We start from the raw sequence: 12175 nt of genomic DNA, 5'->3' as shown, positions 1-12175 counted from the left end.
TTTGGGAAATACTGACTTTCCATTATAGCTCTGAATTCAAAAAGAAAGCCTATTGCAGTTGGAAAGTAAGGGGCTATTGGTTAAAACAGAAATTACACACAAGTGCAGGGAGTACATCAGCTATCATCAGGAAGGAAGTTACTTACCCTGAATAGGAAAACATTTGGGTTTTAAAATGTCCTACGGTTCTGCCTCTTTGGGTTGTCAAAGGAGAGGCAGAAACTCCTGGGTGGGTTTCAGGCCAAATTTATATATGTATATATGTATGCATGTATGTGTGTATGTATGTATGTATGTATGTATCTATCTATCTATCTACTTACCCATCCATCCATCCATCTTCATTCATTTTATTTGAATAGGTAATATATTCATATAGTTCAAAATTTACAAGGTACAAAGTGATATACGCCATAAACTTTCCCTTCCACTCTGTCTTCCAGCCACACTGTCCAATGTCTTGTCTATCCTTCTAGGGTTAACTTAAGCATATATAAACATGTGTGTATATATGTTCTTAAAACAGACATATATAGTGGCATACTATACATATTACATTCTGCACCTTGCTCTTTTCACGTGGAAATACATGCTTAAAGGCATCCCATATCCTTACATGGGAAGTTTCCTTACTCTTATTTTTCCCACACCTACCAAATATTCTGTTGTATGGTGTGCCGTAATGTAACTAACCAGTTGCTTATTGATGGGCCTTTTCCAATTATAAACAATGCAGCGATGAATAAACTTGGATGTGCATTACTTTGCACAAGTGCAAACATACAGAGGATAAATTACTAGATACGGGATTGCTGGGTCCAACAATGGCAGTTGTTGTTGGTGCCTGGCCCAGAACTCTTTTATGGGACAGGCATACCCATTTCCTAGCTACAGCAGGTGGTGGTTACTGAAAGTTCACACCTGCTTTCTTTTCTGGGGAACTGCTGTTGACTGACAGTTGCTGCCTGACCTGCAGATGTCTTAGAAGTCACACGCCCTTCTGAGGGTGGCCCTTGACCAACGACTAAAAGGTGCATGGGAATAGCAGCCCCACCTCTTTGTCTCTGGCCAGGACAGCCTCTATGGCCCACTTTTCACTGAAGAGCGCCTTGTGGGATCAGGCTGAGGCTAGATGGATCTGAAGCTGCATCTTGCCCTAGTTCCTTCTCCTGACACCCCGCTTCCCTTACTCCCCTGCAGGTTTCTCTGGAGAACATTTCCTCAGTAAGTCACCTGCACAAGAATCCTGGTTGCAGCCTCTGTTTCTAGGGAAAGTAGTCTGTGACAAATGGTACATGCACGTGTAATTTTTGTAGATTTCATAGATATTGCTCAGTTGTCCTCCAGAGAGATTGTACCAAGGTAGACTCCTCCTAGAGAAGAGAAAGTGTTGGGGAAAATCTGATCATCTTAATTGCTCATCAAGTATTAGTGAATGAATGAATATATGCCATATCTTATTTTGGTGATGCTACCTTTGGTGCAGCGTACCCGTACTTTTTTGTTTGTTTCCAGAAGAACAGGGACACACATCTGCTTAAAAGTTATGCTTCCATCTCATCCCATGCGGCCACTGATTCCATGGCCCTTCCCCTTGCCGTGACTGCCAGTGAGTGTTGGAAAGTAGACGGGATGGGTAGGCAGAGGGAAGGGTGAGGAAGGTTTAGTACATTTTAGGATATAACAGGATATAAGGACCGGTGGCTCTTTTCTTTTGAAATCTTGGCAAAGCACAAGATATCCAAATGAGAGGAAAATCTTTGGGTCCTACAGGGAGATTCTGCTTATGGATCTAAACCCGACCTATATTTTTAGGCAGCATATGGTTTAAGCTGCAGCGTGGTTTGCATAAGCTAGAGGCAGGTGGCTGTGGGCTTTGCGGTCAGTGGACTTGGCATCCAATCCCAGCTCTTGCCGACTTGTAGCTCGATGACCTTATCTCTGAATCTTGGTTTCATTTTCAGTAAAACAGTAATGTCCATCTTGCCAAGTTGTTATGAAGATTCATTGTGTTTGGTCCCTAGTTGGGGTTCTGTAAAGAGTAGTGGGAAGCGAGTAGGAATTGTGGCTATTATCATAGCACTCTCACTGATCATGATAAAAGTTTTCAATACTAGGGAATTGTGTTTAGTACAGAAGAAGGCTACTTATTCACGTTGTCCTATTCCAATTCTTTCATACTAACAAAGGCCCATGCTTCCCTCCCATCCCCTCCATCTCCCCAGTTCATTCAGGGGCCAGCAGAGACAACCAATAAAAGAAAGCTAAAGTATGTGGGTTTCAGGGTCTTCTCTTTGGGTAAATGTTTGGGAACTGAATGACGTACACCCAAAAGGAAGGACTGACTTGCTGTATGGCAAAGGATGGTAATGGTGAGAAGTTTTCCCATTTCCATTGAAGACAGCATAAAAGGCAATGGAAAGGCTGGAGCCCAAGGGATTAGGATGGACTTAAGCAAGATCTTCTAAGACCCTCATTGCTAGAACATTCCATACCTCTGGGTTTATTTGAGTGTAGTCCAGCTTTTTGATTCAGCATTGGCTTTGTACTATCTAAGCCACCCCAAAGAACTCTCATGAATAATACAAAATGCACACATTAAGAACAAAGGAACAAAGCCAAGGATTGGGTTTTGGGGGTTTGTTTGTTTGTTTTTGTTTTGTTTTGTTTTTGTTTTTAGCCCTCCATTATGTTTAAAATCATTTTGGGGGGAAGTTTCAAATTATCTGCTTTCATTATATTCCCCACTGATGTCATGCTCATAAATGTCGCATAATGAGTAGGGCTGTGAACAACTTTATTTGCTGATTTGTTTTGAAGGAGGAAGGAGGGCTTTCTTGAGAAAAGAAAACTGGAACATTTACTTAACAAAAGTTTATGCTGAAAGAGTTGTCTCTGTTTTGGAAAAATAGGGAAGCCAAATCTGTTTTGAGCCTTTCATGTGAGATAATGGTTTCAGAGTATTTCTTTACATCTTGTAATCATTACGTAAATTATTCTGTGTTCTTTTCCACAATAAAGTACTTCTCGGTACCCACACTTGAAAGAACTTACAGTTTGGGGCAGAGTGTGCTCCAAGCTCCCCTCCCCCACCCCCCGCAGTAGGGAAGGCAGATTCAGTAAGGATCCAAGCAATATGTAGTGTTCACAGTGCACACATCCAGGAATGCCATTACATTGTGTCCTATGGGAATGATGACCCCCGGGAATTCAAAAGTGTAAACACTGAGCCCCAGAATTGCACCTCACATTTTGCCTCTAAATGCCGCTTTGGGGGTCTTGCCTCATCAAGTTTCCCTAGGAAGCATTATCTACAGTTCAAGCCAACAACTTGCAATCAGTGTTGTCAGAGCAGAAGCTGGCCACCAAATCCAGCTTAAGACACTCTTCTTCTTCTGTGTCCCACTGGGGTGTAGAAGAATGATTAAGGCTTGGGCCCTCATGGTCCTCACGGCAGAGAGGGGAACTCATGAAAAGCAAGAGATTTTAGTGGTGCCTGGGTGGCTCAGTCAGCTAAGCATCTGTCTTCAGGTCAGGTCATGATCCTGGGGTCTTGGGATCGAGCCCCACGTTCGACATCTTCCCATCCCCCGGCTCAGCGGGTGTCTGCTTCTCCCTCTCCTTCTGCCTCTCCACCCCACTCATGCTTGCTCTCTCAATCAAATAAATAAAATCTTTTTTTTTTTAAAAAAAAGCAGGAGATTTTGGTCCTGTGATGTATGGGCATGGTGACTATATTTTTTCAAACAAAAATCAAGACAAAGTATCTGGCAAAGGTTTATTTATAGTCTGTGGATATAGTTAAAAGGACTCTTACAAATAGTGGTTTTATGTGATTTACATGACAAATCATTGTGTTTTCTAAGAATGAAGTTATGAAATTGATGTTTTCCTAGGAATTGTAATGTGCACTCACTTATCTATGATATGAGTAAGTATCATTTATCAAAAGTTTATTATTGAAACATTAAATTAAGTGCTTTACAGAAATTATCTCGTTTCCTCCTTAGGACACCCCTAGGTGGGGGGCACTATAAATCCATTTTCCAGAGAAGACAACTCAAGTTCTGGATGAGAAGGAGCTTACAAAGAACGTGAAGCTCATAAGTGGTAGAGCTGATATTCCTACCCACGCAGCCAGAACCCATTTTCTTCAATGATTGGGCTCTATACTATCTCTTCTATTTCATGGGGGCTTTCTACTCTTTTATTGGCACATTTTACCATTTTATTTGGGTCTGGAGTGCAGCAAAAGGCTAGAACTCCATTAGAACTCCATCTCTACAAATCTCTGCAACAGGAGATTTACAAGTCTTTCCTATTGGCAGAGAGTAAGTTATTCCTTATCTCTTCAGTTTAGTTCAGGAAGACACACATTTATCAAGTGTCTACTTAGTACCAGGCACAGGGTTAGTAGCAATGGAATATAAAGATTAATGAATATCAGTACTGCACTCTTTCTACCCTCAAGATGTGTGGATTAGAGGGAAAAGGTAAGCCCACGACGAACTAATACAAGGCCAACTTTAATATGTGATGTACTTGAGAAGCTAATTGTTATGAGAGTTTCCGGAGGTGTAAATTAAATCTGACTAAAGAGGCCTCCTACAGAGACTGGCATTTAATTAGGGCACTGGGAGATCATAAGGCTGTCATGGTTTCTCTGGTTGTGTAATTTACCCTAGAACTTAGTTGTGTAATTTACACCAAAACTTAGTGGCATTAAACCATCCTTTTAATTATCTAAAAATCTTATGTTTAGGAATTCAGGAAGGTCTCAGTGGAGCAGTTCTTCCTGGGGGTCTCTTAAGTGGTTGTGGTCACATATGATGGTGTATAGTCATCTGAAGCCTCCAGGGACTGGATATCCAAGATGGCGCCCACACAAGGCTGGTGTTGATGCCAGCTCTCAGCCGGAAATCATTTGAGAGCTCAGGTGGGTTGTCACTGGGGCGCAAGTGGCCTCCATAGCATGGTGGTCTCAGGCAGAAAATGTGTGGGCTTTTCTGACCTGGCTTTGGAAGTCACACAATGTCACTTCTGCTGTATCTTATTGGTAAGGAGAGAGCCAGTCCAGATTCAAGGATCAAGGTTACACTGTAGAAGAGAATGCACACAGTTGGCCACAAGGGTGAAGGTGGAGTTGTGGGCAAATTGAGCTCTAGTGAGATAAATCGGCAGGAACAGGAAAGAGGGATGTTCAAAGTGTTTGGAAGGAAGAACCAGTTGTCTGGGAGAGCTGACATGAGGAGTGTGATAAGTTGGGGGAAGATAAATTTGAGAAATTATTTTGGGTCCTGTCCATAGAGGGCTTTGAAAGCCCGAATGCTGTGTCTGGGTTTACTGAGAGGCGACCTAGTGATGAGATTAACAGCATGGCCTAGGAGTCAGCTAAAACACTTTCCGGATCAACCCTTGATTAGCTGTGGATGTTGGGTAAATCTTACCCTTCCAGAGACTCTATGTTCTTACCAGCAAAAGGGGATCATTGTAACTTTGTTGCTGTGTTACTTTACAGGATAAGATAATGCATGTGAATCACTTAATATATAATAAAGGGTGGCCATTATCATTACGCTGATAGTAATAAGGCAGCCAGTGAGAGTGTTTGAGGATAAAGGAACATGATCAGATTTGTCATTCAGAAAGTTAGCAGACAGGGGCGCCTGGGTGGCTCAGTTAAGGTTAAGCATCTGCCTTTGGCTCAGGCCACGATCCCAGGGTCCTGGGATTGGGTCCCACTCAGTGGGGAGCCTTCTTCTCCCTCTACCTGCTGCTCCACCTGCTTGTACTCTCTCTCTGTCAAATAAATAAATAAAATATTAAAAAAAAAAAAAAAAGGTTACCAAATAGGCCTGAAGTCAGGAAGACCAGTAGGAAGAAATGCCATTACTGTAGTTAAGAAGCCATGAGAGCCTGAACTGGGGTGGTGACTGGAAAGCGCTTAGGATAACAAGATGTTGAGGAGATAGAAGTTTTATTTGGTGGCTCCCTGGCTACAAGTGTGAGGGAGAGGGAGGGAGAACCTGATTTGGGTCAGAGGTCAGAGTGCAGAGGGCAGGTCGTCTGCACATTTCTGTCGTCTAGGGTGGCTCTTGCTCTCCACATCAAAGAAGTGTCTTCCACAAGGTTCTAGAAGCAGAACCTGAGACAGGGATTTCTTGGGCAAGGATTCTCAGGAGAATGAGAGGGAGGGAAGCTGGATGGAACAAGGGAAAACATGAAAAAACATGGTGGTTTCACCTGGAGACTAGCTTCAGAGGGATCCCATAGGGAGGTTTGTTGTTTGACTATACCACACAGCCACACCTTCAGGCAGAGTGGGCCTGACTTTCGTGCTTCCTAGCCAGTCAATTGTCAGCTTTGGGGTAAGGTGTCAACTTCCTTGCTAGATGGTTCCATTCAGCCAAAAGCAATTCTCTGGAGAAAGAAGAGGCTGTAAGCTTTCAGCAACTACCATCCCTAGCAGCTAAGGAACAGATGTACTGGGCTGAGAAAGGGGATTTGGATGAGGCACCACCAGTGTGACCATTACAAGGGTAAGGGTTATGATCAGTTTGCTCAACACCTTTTCTGAGTCAGGGAACCACGGCAACTGCACTTCTGCTCAGTATGCTTCTGATCATCATAGAATATTCCTTTAGGTTGCAGGCTGTGATAAAAACTATGTTTATGAGTTCATCGTGTCTTCTTAAAGAATCTTAGAGTATGGCATTATGTGTGTGCAGGCGGCTGAAATGTAGGCTGGCGGTGAGTCTATGGAGCCTCTTGGCCTGCTGACAGGAAGAGAGAGAGAGAGGGAGGGAAGGAGAAAGTGCCCATAGAAAAGACAGCACACGAAGATATGCATTACGTCATACTTACTGAAGAAGTTTCCTCATAATTTATGTGCCTCTCAAAGGATCCAGCAAGGGCTATTTATTTCATCTCTAGCTCTGCGATCTTCTGTTCCATGCACACTGGATTTGATTGGCATTAGAAAAATCACTGTTTTCTTTGAAACGGGAAACGTCTGAAGCAATCTCTGAACATGGGGCATGATAAATTTAACTTTTTGCATAGGTACTGTTTCCTTCTTTAAAGCCAATAGAAATGATTAAACAAGACTAACTTACATAATTCAATGTAAATACGTACACAAATACCAAGTCTGTAGATGAATGGTTAGGCTGCCTGCCACCAGAAATCTCCCACTTCCCTTTTATTATTAGAAGGAAACACAAAACCGAATCAACACCATCAAGGGTTTGCCCACTTGGAAAGGATATTGCATTCCAGAGAGGTCCAAAGGTTACGCTTCTCATGACGATTGTATATTGTTTTCTCTCAAGTTCATGGGAAAATAATAGTTGTTATTTTCTGCCTTCATGCCAGGTTTTCAGCACTCAGAGTCCTTCTAGAAGGGAAAGGCACCCCTGTTTTGTGCCTTTGATAAATGACCCTCTTTGGCCACTCTTCAGGAAGCCCTCCTACTGGACTGAGCTCGTCTATTTATCGCTATGGTTCTACTTTATTCTGTTATAGTCATCTAAGACATCCTCAGTTTCAGAAGGAGAGAACATACTCATGAAAACCACTCGCAGGACAATCACCATTTCTATGCTGGACAGATAACCATATAAGAATGAGCTGCCAGAGGTTATGTTTTGACCAGATGACCACAGATAAATGGTTTCCAAATATGTGTTAGATGCTGTTGCATTGAGTGAGCTAATTAAGTCCTAGGGATTAAATGCTAGTGGGGTTTCTCACTTCTGACAAGATTAATGCTCAAGATGAACATGTTCTGTAGATATTTAAAATGAAAAAACTCAGGTGCGGGTGGCTTAGTTGGTTAAGCATCTACCTTCGGCTCAGGTCATGATCCCATGGTCCCAGGATTGAGCCCCATAACGGGCTCCCTGCCCAGTGGGGAGTTTGCTTCTCCCTCTTCCTCTGCCACTTCCCCTGCTCATTTTCTCTCTCTCTCTCTCGCTGGCTAGCTCACTGTATCTCAAAGAAATAAATAAAATCTTCAAAAAAAAAAAAAGAAAAGCACTCAACTTTTCTCATCTGTTGTATGATGAAAAGATGAAGATTCAAGAAACCCTGACTTGCAGTGACACGAGACTTTGGACAAGTCTTTGAGCCTCAGCTTCTGGATCTCTAGAGTGATAATATATGTTAGACCTGTCACCCAGCATTGCTCCTTACATCTAAAGAAATATAAATGGAAAGGAACTTTGTAAACTCCTGAGTGATGTTCAAATATTGGAAACTAGGAGACATTAAAGTATTATACACTTAAAATGTCTTCTTTTATTCCATGACATAGGAAATATATATTCGTAACAGAAATATAGAAACAATGTAAAAGGAAAAACAGTTATAGGATTTAAGAGGTTATTAGTTATTAGTTATCATTAGGGGTTGAATGGGAACCCCAAAAGATACGTGTGAATTTTATCCCCCGGGTACTTGTGAACGTGACTTTCTTTGGAAAGAGTTTCTTTGCAGATATGATTAAGTTAAGGATCTTGAGATGAGAGCATCCTGGATTAACTGGGTGGCCCTAAATCCTAAAATAAGTGCCCTTATTAAAAGAGGAGTAACACAGATGACAAATGTAGAAGAAGGCCGTGTGAAAATAGAAGCAGACTGGAGTGATGTGTCCACAGCCAACCAGAGGCTGGAAGAGGCAAGGAAGGAGTCTTTCCTAGAATCTTCAGATGAAGCATGGTTCTACTGACACCTTGATTTCAGACTCCTGGCCTCCAGAACAGTGCGAGAACACATTCTTATTTTTTTGGTGGAAGGGAGCAGAGGGAGAGAGGGAGAGAGAGAGAATGTTCAACAGGCTCCACACCCAGCAGGGAACCCGTCACAGGGCTTGATCCCATAACCCAGAGATCATGAACTGAATGAAAATCAAGAGTTAGACGCTAAGCCAACTGAGCCACCCAGGCGCCCCAAGAGAATACAATTCTATTGTCACCACCTAGTTTGTGGTAATTTGTTATGGGCGTCCTTCAAAATTAACAGAGACGCTCATCATAAGAAAAGCCCAGTGAATTTCCTCAGGTCAGGGAATGAGCAGAGTTTTGAAAGACAAGGGAAGCCTGGGGTTGGCAATCTTCAGTGCATGGCTTTTCTAATAAAAAAAGTTTATTGCCTGTCCTCTGTAAAGGAGCACAGTCACTTTAAACAGACCAGAGGAAAACAGCATTAAAAGCTATAATAAAGGCAAGTTAGGGGAAGGTTGGGAAGGAAAGTAATCACAGTGAATAATAAGATTGAGTCAGTTGAGTGGCCTTATCTTGTATTAAGGAAAGACTTTGGGCATGGAATTAAGCAGGTGAGCATTTCCTCTTAAAGTGGAACATGGGGATAAAAGAAGAAAGGGATTAGGAATGGAAACAATTAAGGAATAGAAGAGAAAAACACCTAATCGATCCAGAATGTAGACCTCCTTTGCTCAGACCTTACCTGTTTTTATTTTTTGACTACATTTAGTTGTGTTTAGACATTTTTTAAAAATTTAGATTCAATTAGCCAACATAGAGTACACCATCAGTTGTGTTTAAACATTTTAATTAAGAGATTGATTTTTATCAAGTCAGGTTGGGAAAATTTCATTGTTTAATTGGGTGAATCTCAGCAAAGGAAGTGTTTGACTAATTAAGCTACTTTAATGAGGTACCTGGTACCTGCAGCTCAACCACTTGGAGCCCTAATTAATCATTTGGATTTTCCATGTCCTGAGACTGATCTCTTCCCCAAAAGGCGATTTACAGGAAGTCCTGCCCAAGGCAGAAGTCACCTTAATGTAAAGTCTGCCTGGTTCCTATTTTGTCAATCCCCAACCCCCTTAATTTTCTTCTTTTCTACTCACTTGGTACATTACTATGGTTGTTTTGTTGTTAAAAAGAATAATAAGCACCAGTTACCTCTAGGCATTTATGATTTCACAGATACTGTTTGACTCTTGTGATGATCTTGGGAGGTACCTATTACCATCCTTGTTTTATGCACGGAGAAACCAAGGAGCTATGGTAACGTTGAAGGTAGTGTGGGGAGTGGAAGTCAAATAGATTTGGGATTCAATTTCTGGCTCCATATTCAGAAATAAGCTGTATGACATTGTTTTATTTTGTTTCAAACTGTATCCAGCCTTATTAAAGATTCTTTTCGGGGCACCTGGGTGGTGCAGTTGATTAAGCATCCTACTCTTGGTTTCAGCTCAGGTCTTGATCTCAGGGTCTTGAGATGGAGCCCCGTGTCGGGCTCCCCACTCAGTGCGGAGTCTGCTTGAGATTCTCTCTCTCCCTCCGCCCCTCCTGCTCATGCTTTTTTCCTTCTCTCTCTCTAAAGTAAATACATAAATCTTTTTTTAAAAAAGATTTTTATTTATCTGACAGACAGAGATCACAAGTATACAGAGAGGCAGGAATGGGGGGGGGGAAAGCAGGCTCCCCACCAAGCAGAAAGCTCAATGTGGGGCTCAATCCCAGGACCCTGGGAACATGACCTGAGCTGAAGGCAGAGGCTTTAACTGACTGAGCCACCCAGGCGCCCCAATAAATAAATGAAAAAAAAATAAAGATACTTTTCATAAACAATCACAGTATTTCAGGCAGGACATGGGCAGATGATCGTTAACAGTATACAACAACCTTCGAACTCCCTTCTTCAATGGGCTACCAAAAGCAGAAAGCCACTATAAAACCCAACGAAGTCTTCATCTGATGCTCTGAACATGGAAAGTTTAGAGTGAGGGTTGACAGTTGACATTTAGCATGTTGCTTAACAACTTTTCACAAGCTGACCCTGATTTTCCGGAAATGAAATGAAAATGACAGAATAACGAATCTAAAGATCCACAAGCTAAAAAAGGAACTCTTTTGAGAGATGCCATCTCCATGGTGACGCTGTAAAGTCCAGATTGCCTGACATAATGAGAACCATGTCTTGGGGTCAGGTTCCAACAGGTCTCTGGGCTTAAGGGGGTCAAGTCTATGTTGAAGGCAGAGAGGGAGAAGAGGATATAAAAAATGAATTTTAGTCTTTCCACACCACCAAGGCATTTGTGCCAAGGTAGCTCATGTGTGTCAACATCAAGAAATCCTTCCTCTTGGCAACCAAGAGGAAGTTTCTCAAAACTAGAAGGGAAAGGTGTTTTTCCCCTTGTTTTTTTTTTTTGTTGTTGTTGTTTTGTTTTTGTTTTTCAAGATTTTATTTACTTACCTGAAAGAGAGTGAGTGAGGGAACACAGCAGGGGTAGGGGCAGGGACAGAGGGAGAGGTCCTGAGACTTCAGGAACATGACCTGAGCCAAAGGCAGACGCTTAAGTGACTGAGCCACCCAGGGGCCCAAGTGTTTTTCCCCTTTCATCAATCTAGCCTCAGAGATATTATGTTAGTGACAATATGCCCCTTCCCCAAAACAACAATGAAGTACTCTGTGTGCCAACAACACAACATTAAAAAAAAGTAAAACAAAATTCTGAATTTTTATAAAACTTGATTTAAAAAAAAACCAATATTTCAAACTGTGAGGTCACCAGAAGTACACAGTTATCAAAAACGCACATGCTTCACTTGGCATGTCCAGCACCCTTGGCTTTCTGTGCCTGGTCTATTGGGGCACCTCGGTTTTCTGTGGGGTTATTCCCATCCGTGCCAACTTTTGCTCCCCCCTTTTGCCCTTTGGGTACCTTCTCTCCCTTCTTGGCAGGGGGCCTTTTTAGGCTTGGGCTCTGGCTTTGGAGGAGCAGGATTAGCAGACAGCAGATCTTCTCTGTGGCTTATCCTTCACCTTGGCTTTATCTCTTTTAGCTTCCCCTTCAGCCTTTCTCCTGGGCATGGTGGCAATGGCGGAACGTAGGTCCTGGACGCTGGGATGCAGCGACACTCAGTCTTTGGCTGTTCCAGGGGTCGTTCTTGCCTTTTCTTCTTCACGCTGCTTGTAAGCTGTGTGACCTAGTTTCCCTAAGCCTCAGTGCTCTCATACATAAAATGGGATACTTACTACTCCATTTTCTTATTCTCTAAAGAGCCTTTCATTTTAATTTTTTTAAAGGATTTTATTTATTTGTTTGACAGAGAGAACACAAGCTGGAAGAGAAGCAGGCAGAGGGAGAGGCAGGCTCCCCTCTGAGCAGGGAGCCCAATGCAGGACTCAATCCCAGGACCCTGAG

General features: G+C 42.4%; 1 pseudogene across 1 annotated transcript; it reads right to left on the bottom strand.

Moving 5' to 3' along the window:
• Nucleotides 1–11572: 11572 nt before the first annotated feature.
• LOC308337212 (non-histone chromosomal protein HMG-17-like) lies at nt 11573–11841 on the bottom strand (annotated as a pseudogene). The gene has a single exon. The product of its transcript is annotated as a non-histone chromosomal protein HMG-17-like (transcript).
• Nucleotides 11842–12175: the final 334 nt, after the last annotated feature.

The sequence above is a fragment of the Martes martes genome (assembly GCF_963455335.1).
Source record: "Martes martes genome assembly, chromosome: X".
Lineage (NCBI taxonomy): Eukaryota > Metazoa > Chordata > Mammalia > Carnivora > Mustelidae > Martes > Martes martes.
This window is presented reverse-complemented; position numbering and strand designations above follow the sequence as displayed.